Below are 12,192 nucleotides of genomic sequence, written 5' to 3'. Positions count from 1 at the left end.
GAAGGCACAAATAAGCTCAATTGCTGCTGTCTCCCAACTTGCACTTATAGCCCATAGAGAGTTCCCTAAACCAGTTGACTGATGAAGAGAAAACTCAATATTGATTTGCAGGTGGTTTGGCACAATATGTGGGCACCACCTAGAAACTGGCAGCTTCAGTTTTTCTGGGTCATCTCTGAAGAACAGTGATGAAGGAAACTCCTCCCAATGGGCACAACTTTGAGCAGTGCACTTGGTTAGGCTGTGGCCGGTAGTTAGGCTGGATAATTAGGTTCTAGGAGGGACATGATTTGAAAAAAATGTTCAAGCTCTTAGAATTATGTACATAGACTACTGCGAATGGGCAAATGTGAATATGCTTGTGTCCCATGTAAATGGTCACCAAAGGATGAACTTATCAAAGGGGGGTTTTAATAATCAAATGAATATTGAGGCTCAGTCTGTGGACACCAGTCAGCTTCTTTCCCCAGCCACTCCTGTCCCTACTCAATGAGCTCATGACCAAAGTAGAATTATGAATGGGTTCAGCAGTTTGAGCTTTCATTTACCAAGGCCATCCTAGCCCCAGCCCCAGCTCAAAATCCAGTCTGCCAGTCACAGAAACCAGTACTGATATCCTATATGGAACAATTCTCTGGGATAATCAGCTGACTACCCTTGTGGCATGTAGATTATATTGGATTATATTATCATGGGAGAGTCAGTATTTGTTCTTCCTGGAATAGACTTTTTTCTGGATATGAATTTGCCTTACCTGAACACGATGCTTCTGCCAAAACTGCCATCCATGCACTGATATTCCTATTTGTCCACCATCATGATATTACACACAGAATTGTTTGTGGTAAAAATTCCTTTCATGGAAAATTAAGTGTGGCAATAGTCCCATGCTTATGGAATTCACTGATCTTACCATGTTCCCCATCATCCTGAGGCAGCTGCATTGTAAAAAGGTGGAATGGCCATTTTGAAGACTCAGTTACAGTGGATGCTATGTGAAAATACCTTGGAGGATTGGAACAAAATGTCTTGTTCTAAATCAGTGTTCCATATATGGTGTTGTTTAACCCATAGCCAGGTTTCACAGGCCCAGGAGTTAAGGGGTGGAAATTGAATTAACTCTACCCAGTATTACCCCCTAGTGATCCACTAGAAAAATCTTTGCTTCCTGTACCCACAAACTTAGGCCCTGCCATTGTAGATGTCTTATTTCCAAAAGAAAACGCTTCTACCAGGAGACACAACAATGATTACACTGAACTGGAGGTTCAGAATGCTAACCAGTCACTTCAGAGTCTTGTGGCTATGAATCAGCAGTTAAAGAAAGGGGATTATTGTACCAACCAAGATGATTGATCCTTATTACCAAGTGGAATTTGGGTTGCTACTAAACAATGGAGATAAGAGAGAGTTCTGGAATATGGAATAAAGGAGATCCCTTAGAGCATCTTGTAGTACTACTATATCTTGTGATTAAATTTAGTGGAAAATCACATCAACTCAATTCAAGCTAATGTCCCAGACTCTCTAGGAATTAATATTTGGGTCAAGCCAAGAACCACATCAATGGTGCTGACTGAGAGCAAAGGGAATATGAAATGAGTAGTGGGGAAAGGTAGTTATAAATACTAGTTATGACCCTGCAACCAACCACAGAAATGATGACTAGTAGCATCCTTATTTTGTATGAATATAGATATTAAGCAAATGTTTTTGTCTTCTTCTGTTATTCCCTTATCATCTAACATGAGATGTATTAATAACAGTTTATTTAATAGTATTTATGCTACAAGATACCAAAGAAGATACTTAAGGTTTATTGTGTTTTTTATTGTACATGCGATAGTTGTATCATATTAGGTTGTAGTATATCTTTGTTCCTGTATTTATATGAAGATTAAGTATAGTTTAAGAGGATGTATATAGATGCCAGTTTGAAAAGCATTGGACTTGGATGACCAGTTTTATATGCCAACCTGGCTAGGCTACAGTCCCCAGTTATTCAATCAAACCCTAATCAAGGTATTTCCTTGAAGGTATTTTGTAGTTGTGATTAAAGTTTATAATCATCTGACTTTGAGTAAGGGAGATTTTCCTAGAAAATTCAGTTCATGCCTGGGAATTTCAGCCTGCCCTTCCTGACAGCATGATTTATGGATTTAGGACTTGCCTAGTCAGCCCCCACATATGTAAGCCAATTCCTTACAATAAAGTTCTTAATACTTATTTCCTACTGGTTCTGTTTCTCTGAGCCTTAAATGATAATGTCTGTTTCCTGTTTTTAACTGTTACTAAGCTACAAGGCAATTAAAACTAGAATAGTAAAATCCATCATCTTACACCTATCTCCTTATCAGTAATTTTAGAAGTAGGGATGTTGGATTAATGATCATGATCATGTTTTAAATTTGTCTTATACTGCTCAAATGCGCCCCCCCAAAAAAGAACAAAAAACTTGAGAGGCTCTCTGTACCCCACAACCTCATGGACAGTGGGTCCAAATGGATAGTTTGTGGTACACCAGTCAACCGTCTGCCAGAAGAAACTTAAATCCACTTTGCAGAAAGATTGCATCATCAAGAGGCTTCACCATATTTTAAGTGCAATGCTCAGCATTCCTAAAAGTTTACAGTGGTTACCATTAAATAGACCAAATGCACAAAAATGGAGAGAAAATGAGACAAAAGAACCACCCCCCAGGTGATATTGATACTGGAGTTATCACACAGAGTTCAAAGTAACTTTGAATAGTTTAAAGAAAATGAATGAAAAGGTGAAAATAATAGACTCTTTAGAATGAAACTTCTAGTATATTCATTCAATGTTTTGATAGCAAAAATATTTTTAATTTTTTTAAGAATGAAAATATGCATATACATATGTATATTTAAATGTTTGTGTGTATCCCAAGACACATTTAAATGATGCAAAATGATTTTTCCCTGAGAACACTAGTTCCATTTCAACTCTCACATGGGGACAATTTTTCCTGGCCCTGGGGCTGGTGTCCTTGCTCTACATTGTCCCTTTGTAGCAATTCTACTCTCCTTAAAACTCCCAAATTTAATTCTCTTATCAAATTATACCAAATATTGTCCTTCCTTTCAGTCATTTACTATTTCATAAGTAATTTCCCCTTGGTTCCTCAAAGATTTTTGTCTCCTAGCTCACTGTTACTTTCCTAACAATACTATTATAATTCTGGTTTACTTCAACATCTAACTCAATGATCCCGGACACTCAGTTTCTTGAACTTCATACTTATAGTAAGTTCATCCATCAGCATATTTCAGACACTCTCATCTCTGGTCATGTTCTAGGCATCATTATTTCCAATAACTGCAAATCTTCCATAACAATTGCACATTTTCCAATCACCTCCTCTCATATTTCCAGCTAATCTCTTTTGTTTCCCTGACATCAACAATCCTTTGACTTCACCAGTACCTACAATTTACAGAGCCTACCACTTTTTTTTTACCTTTCTTTACCCTCTTCATGTCCTAATTGCCAGCCAAGACTGTCTCATCTGGAAAGAACAGTAGATTTTCACATATGTCTCACTGTTTGGAACTGTCCCCAGTGAAAATCTCTAGCTAGAAGATGGGGGAGAAAGGGTGTATTAAGGCTTTCTAGAATTTACAGAAGAGGCAGGCATGACAAAGTAGATCTGAAATCAAGGCTGCATGAGCCAATTAATAGGGTCAGCCACAAATAAAGAGCACGTGAAAAATATTTCCTGGGATGCTAAGTTTTACTCTACTTCAGGAAAGCCTGCTGATCTAAGTGATGTTGGACTATTTTTAAAATGCTGAGCCCCACCCTGGTCTTAATTTTCTAGTAATTCTCAGGCTTTGGGATTGAACTGTTATTAATAACAAATTATTGTAAGATATTTTGCAAATCCTCATGATCTTGCCTTGGAATTATGTCCTGTGACTGAATATACCTGTAAAACAGCTCTGAGCAATGTGGTGAGTGTAGTGGAAGAGGTATTTTCAACGTGCCAAGTAGGAGAAGTGAATATACGATTCATGATGTGTGAGTGGAAAACAGGCTCAGAAATACTATTGGGAAAATCAGCCCAATGCTATTTTGTTCACTGAAACGAAACATAACTCATATACTATAATATTTACCCATTTTAAAGAGTATACTTAAGTGCTTTTTACCATGTTCACAAAGTTATACAAAAATTGCCAATTTTAATTCAAGAACGTTTTCAGCACCCTAAAAAAAATCTCCTAGAATGGTATAACCCATTTAGGATTTCTTTTAGCAATGTTTTATAATTTTTGGAATATAAGTCCTTTACATCTTTGGTTAAGTTTATTCCTAGATATTTTTTTCTTTTACTTGCTATTGTACATTAATTTTTTTTCTTGATTACCTCCTGGGATAGCTCATTAAAAATGTATAGAGTACTTCCTGGAAGATGACCAAATACAGTAGCTCAAGATTAGCCCTGCTCCACAGAAAATTCAGAGAAGGGACTGGAGGGTGATGAAGGTGGCAATTCAGGAGTGCAGCTGACCTGGGAGAACCTTCTGCAGCACATGGGGCAGCCCTGGTTGCAGAGGTCAAGGAACTGAGAGACAGAAAGCTGGAGCCTGGTGCAGAGGTGTGGAGCCACAGAGCCCACAGGAGTGCATGGATGGGAGCCTGGGACTAGGAAGTAAGCCAGGCCATGTTCCTTGGGTGTGCTACCCTCACCAGCACAGCACCTTGACTGGTGACTCACCCCATACCCCACGCACCCGAACCCTGTCACCCACTCCCATTTCCCATGCTCCAGCCACCCCCACTCTACCAGCCCCCAGCGCACATACCTGCCCCACACCCACACCCCAAATGCAGCCCAACCCACCTCTCCTACACCCCTCCCAAGCCCTACCTCCAACTCCCTGTTCCCTGTAAGCTGTTGCCAGTGCATAAAGGCTGCAGACACTAACCTCCATACTTAGGCTACCTCTGCCGTACCCCTGCAAAGTGTCACACAGTTTCACTCCACCCCACCTGAGCTCTGAACATCCATTTATGGCATTCACAGGCCCATGCATGTGCATGGGCCCCCAATCACATCATTCAGCTCTGGGAACTGCACTTTACAGCAGTCCTAGAACTACGCATGCACATGGACCTCAGCCACACTTCCCACCTCTGAGAAAGGGCTGACCTCTGAGCTGGGTCACATCTGTCCCCAATACATGAAGGCATAACACCGACCTGCTGCCATAGCTCTATGCATGTGCACAAAGGACCCCATGCCTTAGACAAACACACACACGGGTTACACACCCCAGACTGGTTCACACACACAGCTACATCCTCCCTGGCCACTGGGCACCCACATTCACAAGCATCAGTGTAACATCCCAACCTACACCTATATCTGCACTGAAACAAACACTGCACTGAGTGCCCCATCCTGTGCCTTGCTCCCTGCTGTACAACTATCCTGCAAACACAAGGCCTTAGGAAAAGAAATCAACTCCAAAGTAAATTAATCAAGATATCTACATGCAACAAAGACAGCAGAAGATCACTAAGCATATCACAGTGCAGACAAGATAGAAATAGCCTTACCTAATGACCAAATTAAAACATCAGAGAAGACACAGATGTTGGAGCAACTAATCAAGATGTTCATGCAACCCTACTTAATAAAATAAATGAGGCAGTAGAAGAACACAAAGGGGAGTTTGAAAGAATAAATAGAAAAATAGCAGAAATCACAGAGATTAAAGACTCTGTTGACTAAATAAAAAGCATACTAGAGGCACACAAGACCAGATTTGAAAATATAGAAGAAAGAATAAGTGATATAGAGGACAAGATAATTGTTCTAGTTTGCTAGTTGCAGGAATGCAACATACCAGAAATGGAATAGCTTTTAAAAGGGGGAATTTAATGAGTTGCTAGTTGTGCCAGTCTGAATCTATGGTGGGCCCCAGAAAAGCCATGCCCTTTAATCCTCATTCAACAGTTCTGTGTGGGAGAATTTTGATTGTTTCCATGAAGATGTGACCCACCCAACTGTGGGTGGTATCTTTTGATTAGATGATTTCCATGGAGGTGTATCTCCACCCAATGAAGGTGGAGTTGCTTACTGGAATCCTTTAAAAGAGGAAGCATTTTGGAGAGAGTCCCTGTTGGTAGAGCCACATGAAAGCCAGCAGATGCTGCCATGTTCTCTATGTGCCCTTCCAGCTGAGAGAGAAACGTTGAATGTCATCGGCCTTCTTGAACCAAGGTGTCTTTCCCTGGATGCCTTAAATTGGACATGTCTATAGACTGTTTTTATTGGGACATTTTCTTGGCCTTAGAACTGTAAACTAGCAACTTATTAAATTCCCCTTTTTAAAAGTCATTCTGTTTCTGATATATTGTATTCCGGCAGCTAACAAACTAGAACACTAGTTTACAGTTCTAAGGCTGAGAAAATGTCTCAATTAAAACAGGTCTATAGAAAACAAGTCCAATCTAAGCCATCCATCCAGGGAAAGTATACCTTGGTTCAAGAAGGCCAATGAAGTTCAGGGTTTCTCTCTCAAGTGAGAAGGCACATGGTGAACACAGTCAGGGCTTCTGTCTCAGCTGGAAGGGCACATGGTGAGCAAGGCATCATCTGCTAGCTGTCTCTCCTGGCTTTCGGTTTCTTGAAGATCCCTGGAATGTGTTTTTCTTCTTCATCTCCAAAGGTCACTGGCTCATGGACTCCCTGCTTCATGGTGCTGCAACATTCTCTGCTGTCTCTGAATTTCCTCATTCTCCAAAATGTTTCCTCTTTTATAGGACTCACATGAAACTTGTCAAGACCCACCCAAATGGGTGGAGACATGTTGTTAATCCAGTTTAACAACCACTCTTGACTAAATCACATCAACCAGGGAGAGGATCTGATTACAGTTTCAAACATACAGTATTGAACAGTGTTTATTCTACCTTTATGAAAGGTAGAATTAAAACATGCTTTTCTAGGGCCCATACATCCTTTCAAACCAGCATAATAATTGACTTCAAAGACTCTAAAAAAGATGAAAAAATTGAATGGGAACTCAGGGAAGTGATAGACAAAATGAAACATGCAAATATAAGAATCATTGGTGCCCCAGAAGGAGAAGAGAGGAGTAAAGTGCTAGGGAGAGTAGTTGAGGATATAATGAGAGAAAACTTCCCAACCCTCATAAAGTCCATAAATACAATGAAGCCCAAAGAACTCAAAACAGAATAAATCCAAATAGGCCTTCCACAAGGCACATACTAATCAGTCTGTCAAATGTGGAAGAGAAGCAGAAAATCCCGAAAGCAGCAAGAGAAAAGCAATCTACTATATACAAGGGAAATCAACTAAGACTGACTTCATATTATTCAACTATCACCTTGGAGGCAAGAAGGCAGTAGTATGATATATTCAAGATTCTGAAAGAGAAAGACTTCCAGCCAAGTATTCTGTACCTAGCCAAATTGTCCTTCAAAATTGAGGGAGAGATTAAAGCATTCACAGACAAAAAAAGTCCTGAAAGAATTTGTCAACAAGATACTGGCCCTACAAGAAATACTAAAAGGAGTTCTGCCAGCTGAAAAAAAAAAAAAAAGACAGGAGAGGGAGGTCTGAAGGATGGCACAGAATTGGAGTACCATTAAGGGTAATTTAAAGAATACAAAGAGAAAGAGGGAAAATAATATATAGATCTCACAAATAAAATAAAAAAAGATAAGATGGTTGAATCAAGAAATACATTTTGAGTAATAACTTTGAATGTTAACAGACTAAACTTAGCAATTAAAGGATAAAAATTGTCAGAATGAATTAAGAAACATAATCCAGCTATACGCTTCTTACAAGAGACTCATCTTAGGCACAAGGATACAAATAGATTGAAAGTGAAAGGATGGGAAAAGATATTCCACACAAGTTATAACCAAAAGAAAGCAGGAGTAGGTATACTAATATCTGACAAAATAGACTTTAAAGACATCATATGAGACACTATATACTAATTAAAGGGTCAATTCACCATGAAGATATAACAATCATAAATGTTCATGCTTCCAATCAAGGAGATCCAAAGTGCATGAGACAGACATTGGCAAAACTGAAGGTAGTGAGAGATGTTTCAACAATAATACTAGGAGTCTTCAATACACCAATCTCCTCTAAAGATAGAACAAACCAGACAGAACATCAACAAAGAAATAGAGAAGGTAAATAATTTGATAAATGAATTAGACCTAACAGATATATAGGCCATTGCACCCCAAAGCACAAGGTTACACATTCTCCTCTAGTGCTCATGGAACATTCTCCAGATAGATCATATGCTGGGCACAAAACAGGTCTATGTAAATTTTAAAACATTGAAATTATTCAAAGTATTTTCTCTGATCACAATGGGATGAAGTTGGATCTCAATAACCACCAAGGAATGAGAAAATTCACAAATATATGGTGATTAAATAATGCGCCATTAAACAACCAGTGTGTCAAAGAAGAAATTGCTAGAGAAATCAGTAGCTATCTGCAGATGGATGAAAATGAGAATACAACTTATCAGAACATATGAGATGCAGTAAAGGCTGTGCTGAGAGGGAAATTTATTTCCCTAAATGCCTATATTGAAAAACAAGAAAGAGCAAACATTGAGTACTTAACGGTACACCTGAAAGAAGTTGAGAAAGAACAGCAAACTAACCCCAAAGCAAATAGGAAGAGAGAAATAACAAAAACTAAAGTAGAGATAAATGAGTGGGAGAACAAAATAACAATAGAAAGAATCAATAAAACAAAAAAATTGTTCTTTGAGAAAATCAATAAAATTGATGGGTCACTAGCAAGACAAAGAAAAACAGAGACAGGATGCAAATAAACAAAATCAGATCTGAGGAGGGGCCTGGTAAAATAGACCTTGAAAAAACAGAAGAAATCATAACAGGACACTATGAACAACTATACGCCAACAAATAGACAACTTAGATGAAATGGAAAAATTCCTGGAGACACACAGACAAGCTACACTGACTCAGGAAGAAATAGAAGATTTCAACAAAACAGTCACAAGTAAGAGAGTCAATCAATCATCAAAAATCTTCCTACAAAGAAAAGCCCAGAGCCAGATGGCTTCACAGGGGAATTCTATTAAACATTCCATAAGGAACTAACACCAATCCTGCTCAAACTTTCCCAAAATTTGAGCGAAAAGGAACTCTACATAACTCATTTTATGAAGCTGGTATTTTAATACCAAAACCGGGTAAAGATGCTATCAGAAAAGAAAACTACAAGCCAATCTCCCTAATGAACATAGATGCAAATATTCTCAATAAAATATTAACAAATCGAATCCAACAGTGCATTAAAAGAATTATACACTATGACCAAGAGAAGTTTATACCAGGAATGCAAGGGTGGTTCAACACAAGAAAATCAATTAATATAATATGCACATTAACAAATCGAAAGGGAAAAATCACGTGATCATCTCGATTGATGCTGAAAAAGCATTCGACAAAATTCAGTATCTTTTTCTGATAAAAGCACTCCAAAAGATAAGAATCAAAGGTAATTACCTGAATATGATAAAGGGAACATATGAAAAGCCATTAGCTAGTATTGTACTCGATGGAGAGTGACTGAAAGCCTTCCTCCTAAGATCATGTACAAGACAAGGATGCCCACTGTCACCACTATTATTCAACATTGTTCTATAATTCTAGAACAATTAGACATTCTAGCTAGAGTAATCAGGCAGGAAAAGAAATAAAAGGCACCCAAATTAGAAAGGAAGAAGTAAAACTCTCATTATTTGCAGATGATATGATGCTATACTTGGGAGATCCTGAGAAATCCACAGCAAAGTTACTTGAGCTAATAGACAAATTCAGCAAGGTGGTGGGATACAAAATTAATGTGCAAAAATCAGTAACATCTCTATACATAAGCAAGGAGCTAGCTGAGGAGTCAATTAAGGAAAAACGTCCATTCAAAATAGCAACTAAAAGAATCAAATACTTAGAAATGAACTTAATTAGGGATGTAAATGACTTGTATGCAGAAAAGTACATAACATAGCTAAAAGAAAAAAAAGGAGATCTCAATAGGTGAACAGGCATTCCCTGCTTATGGATAGGAAGGCTAAATATAGTTAAGATGTCAATTCTCCCCAAATTGATCTACAGATTCAACACAGTACCAATCTAGAGTCCAATAACCTATGTTGATTTGGAAAAGCCACAAATTCATCTGGAAGGGAAAGAGACCCCAAATAGCTAAAAGCATCCTAAAAAAGAAGAAGAAAGTGGGAAGATTAACACTCTCTGTCCTTAAAACCTATTATAAGACCACAGTTGTCAAAACAGGATGGTACTGGCACAAATATAGAAGCATTGACCAATTGAATTGAATTGAGAGTGCAAAAATAAACCACCAAATCTATGGTCACCTGAATCCTCTGTGCCCCCAAATCCTCTGAACTGGGTCAAAATAGTCTTTTCAATAATTGGGCAAGGAAGAACTGGATATTAATAGCCAAAAGAATGAAAGAGGACCCCTATCTTACACTGTATACAAAAATTAACTTAAAGTGGATCAAACACCTAAATATAAGAACTAGCACAATAAAGCTTCTAGAAGAAAATGTAGGGAAACATCTTCAAGACCTAGTAATAGGAGGTAGCTTCCTAAACTTTACACCCAAAGCACAAGCAACAAAAAAAGTAGATGAATGGGAACTCCTCAAAATCAGAAGCTTCTGCATCTCAACATACTTTGTCAAAAAGATGAAGAGGCAGCCAACTCAATGGGAGAAAATATTTTGAAATCACATATTGGACAAAGGTTTGATTTCCTGCATGTACAAAGAAATCATACAACCCAACAACAAAAGAGCAAACAACCCAATTATAAAATGGGCTAAAGATATGAATAGGCATTTTTCTGAAGAACAAATACAGATAGCTCAAAAGCACATGAAGAGATTCTCATTTTCATTGGCTAAAAAGAAAATGCAGATCAAAACTACAAGATACCACCTCAGACCTATAAGAATGGTTGATGTTGAACAAACAGGAAACTATAAATGTTGGAGAGGATGTGGAGGAACTATGACACTTGTGCACTGCTGGTGGGAATGTATAATGGTGCAGCCACTATGGAAGACTCTTTGGCAGCTCCTCAGGAAACTAAATATCGAGTTGCCCTATGACCCAGCAATGACACTACTTGGTGTATACCCAGAAGAGCTGAAGGCAATCACACAAACAATCATTTGCACACTGATGTTCATAGCAGCATTATTCACAATCACCAAAAGATGGCAACAAAAAAATGCCCATCAACAGGCGAGTGGATCAACAAAATGTGGTATGTATATATGATGGAATATTATGCAGCAGCAAGACAAAATGATGTCCTAAAGCACATGACAAAATAGATGAGCCTTGAGGACATAATGCTAAGTGAAATTAGCCAGACACAAAGGGATAGATACTGCATGATTCCACTTTTATGACCAGTATAAAGGTATAATCAGAGGCTTTTAATACACAATATAGGGGACTTAGAGCTACATAGAAGCTAGAGATGGGTGAACTGTTAGCTTATGAGGTTGAACTCCAATGTAAAGGCATAGATAGGAGTGAAGGTGATTCTCTAGTGGGACTATAAGTAATATTACCATATTGAAGATGAACAAGATTGAAGGGGTTGTATAGACCTATGTGTCCCACTGATTCACATTAGAAATATGAATTAGTTCTCACAAGAATTACTTCAAAGTGTGATTCTTGTATAAAGAGTGTTTAAGTCCAGTGTACAGGGGGGAGCTATTGCATGCTATAAGCTATATTCAAAAGGAAACCATCAGCACTACTACAGCAACAGCAGAGGTAAATAATGGGGGGAGGGACAAGAGTTAAGAGGAGATTTAGATTTCCTATTTGGTGAGGGTGTGTATATTGGTTTTCTTTCTCTTGAGAACAATGAAATTATCTAAAATTGAGAATGTTGATGGACTGTGGACTTTAGGCCTTCTACATAATGCCCAATGAACGCAGGTAGTTGAAGGGTGCACTGATGGGGAAGTAGATTGGTGAACTGCTGTATATACTTATAAATGAAGGTTTGCTGCTGCAAAAAGGAACAAAGTCGTGAGGCATGCAACGATGTGAATGAACATGTGGGCTATTTGGTGA

This window comes from Tamandua tetradactyla, chromosome 16 (assembly GCF_023851605.1).
Source record: "Tamandua tetradactyla isolate mTamTet1 chromosome 16, mTamTet1.pri, whole genome shotgun sequence".
Classification (NCBI taxonomy): domain Eukaryota; kingdom Metazoa; phylum Chordata; class Mammalia; order Pilosa; family Myrmecophagidae; genus Tamandua; species Tamandua tetradactyla.
The sequence above is the reverse complement of the archived record's forward strand: the minus strand, read 5'-3'. Positions refer to the sequence as shown.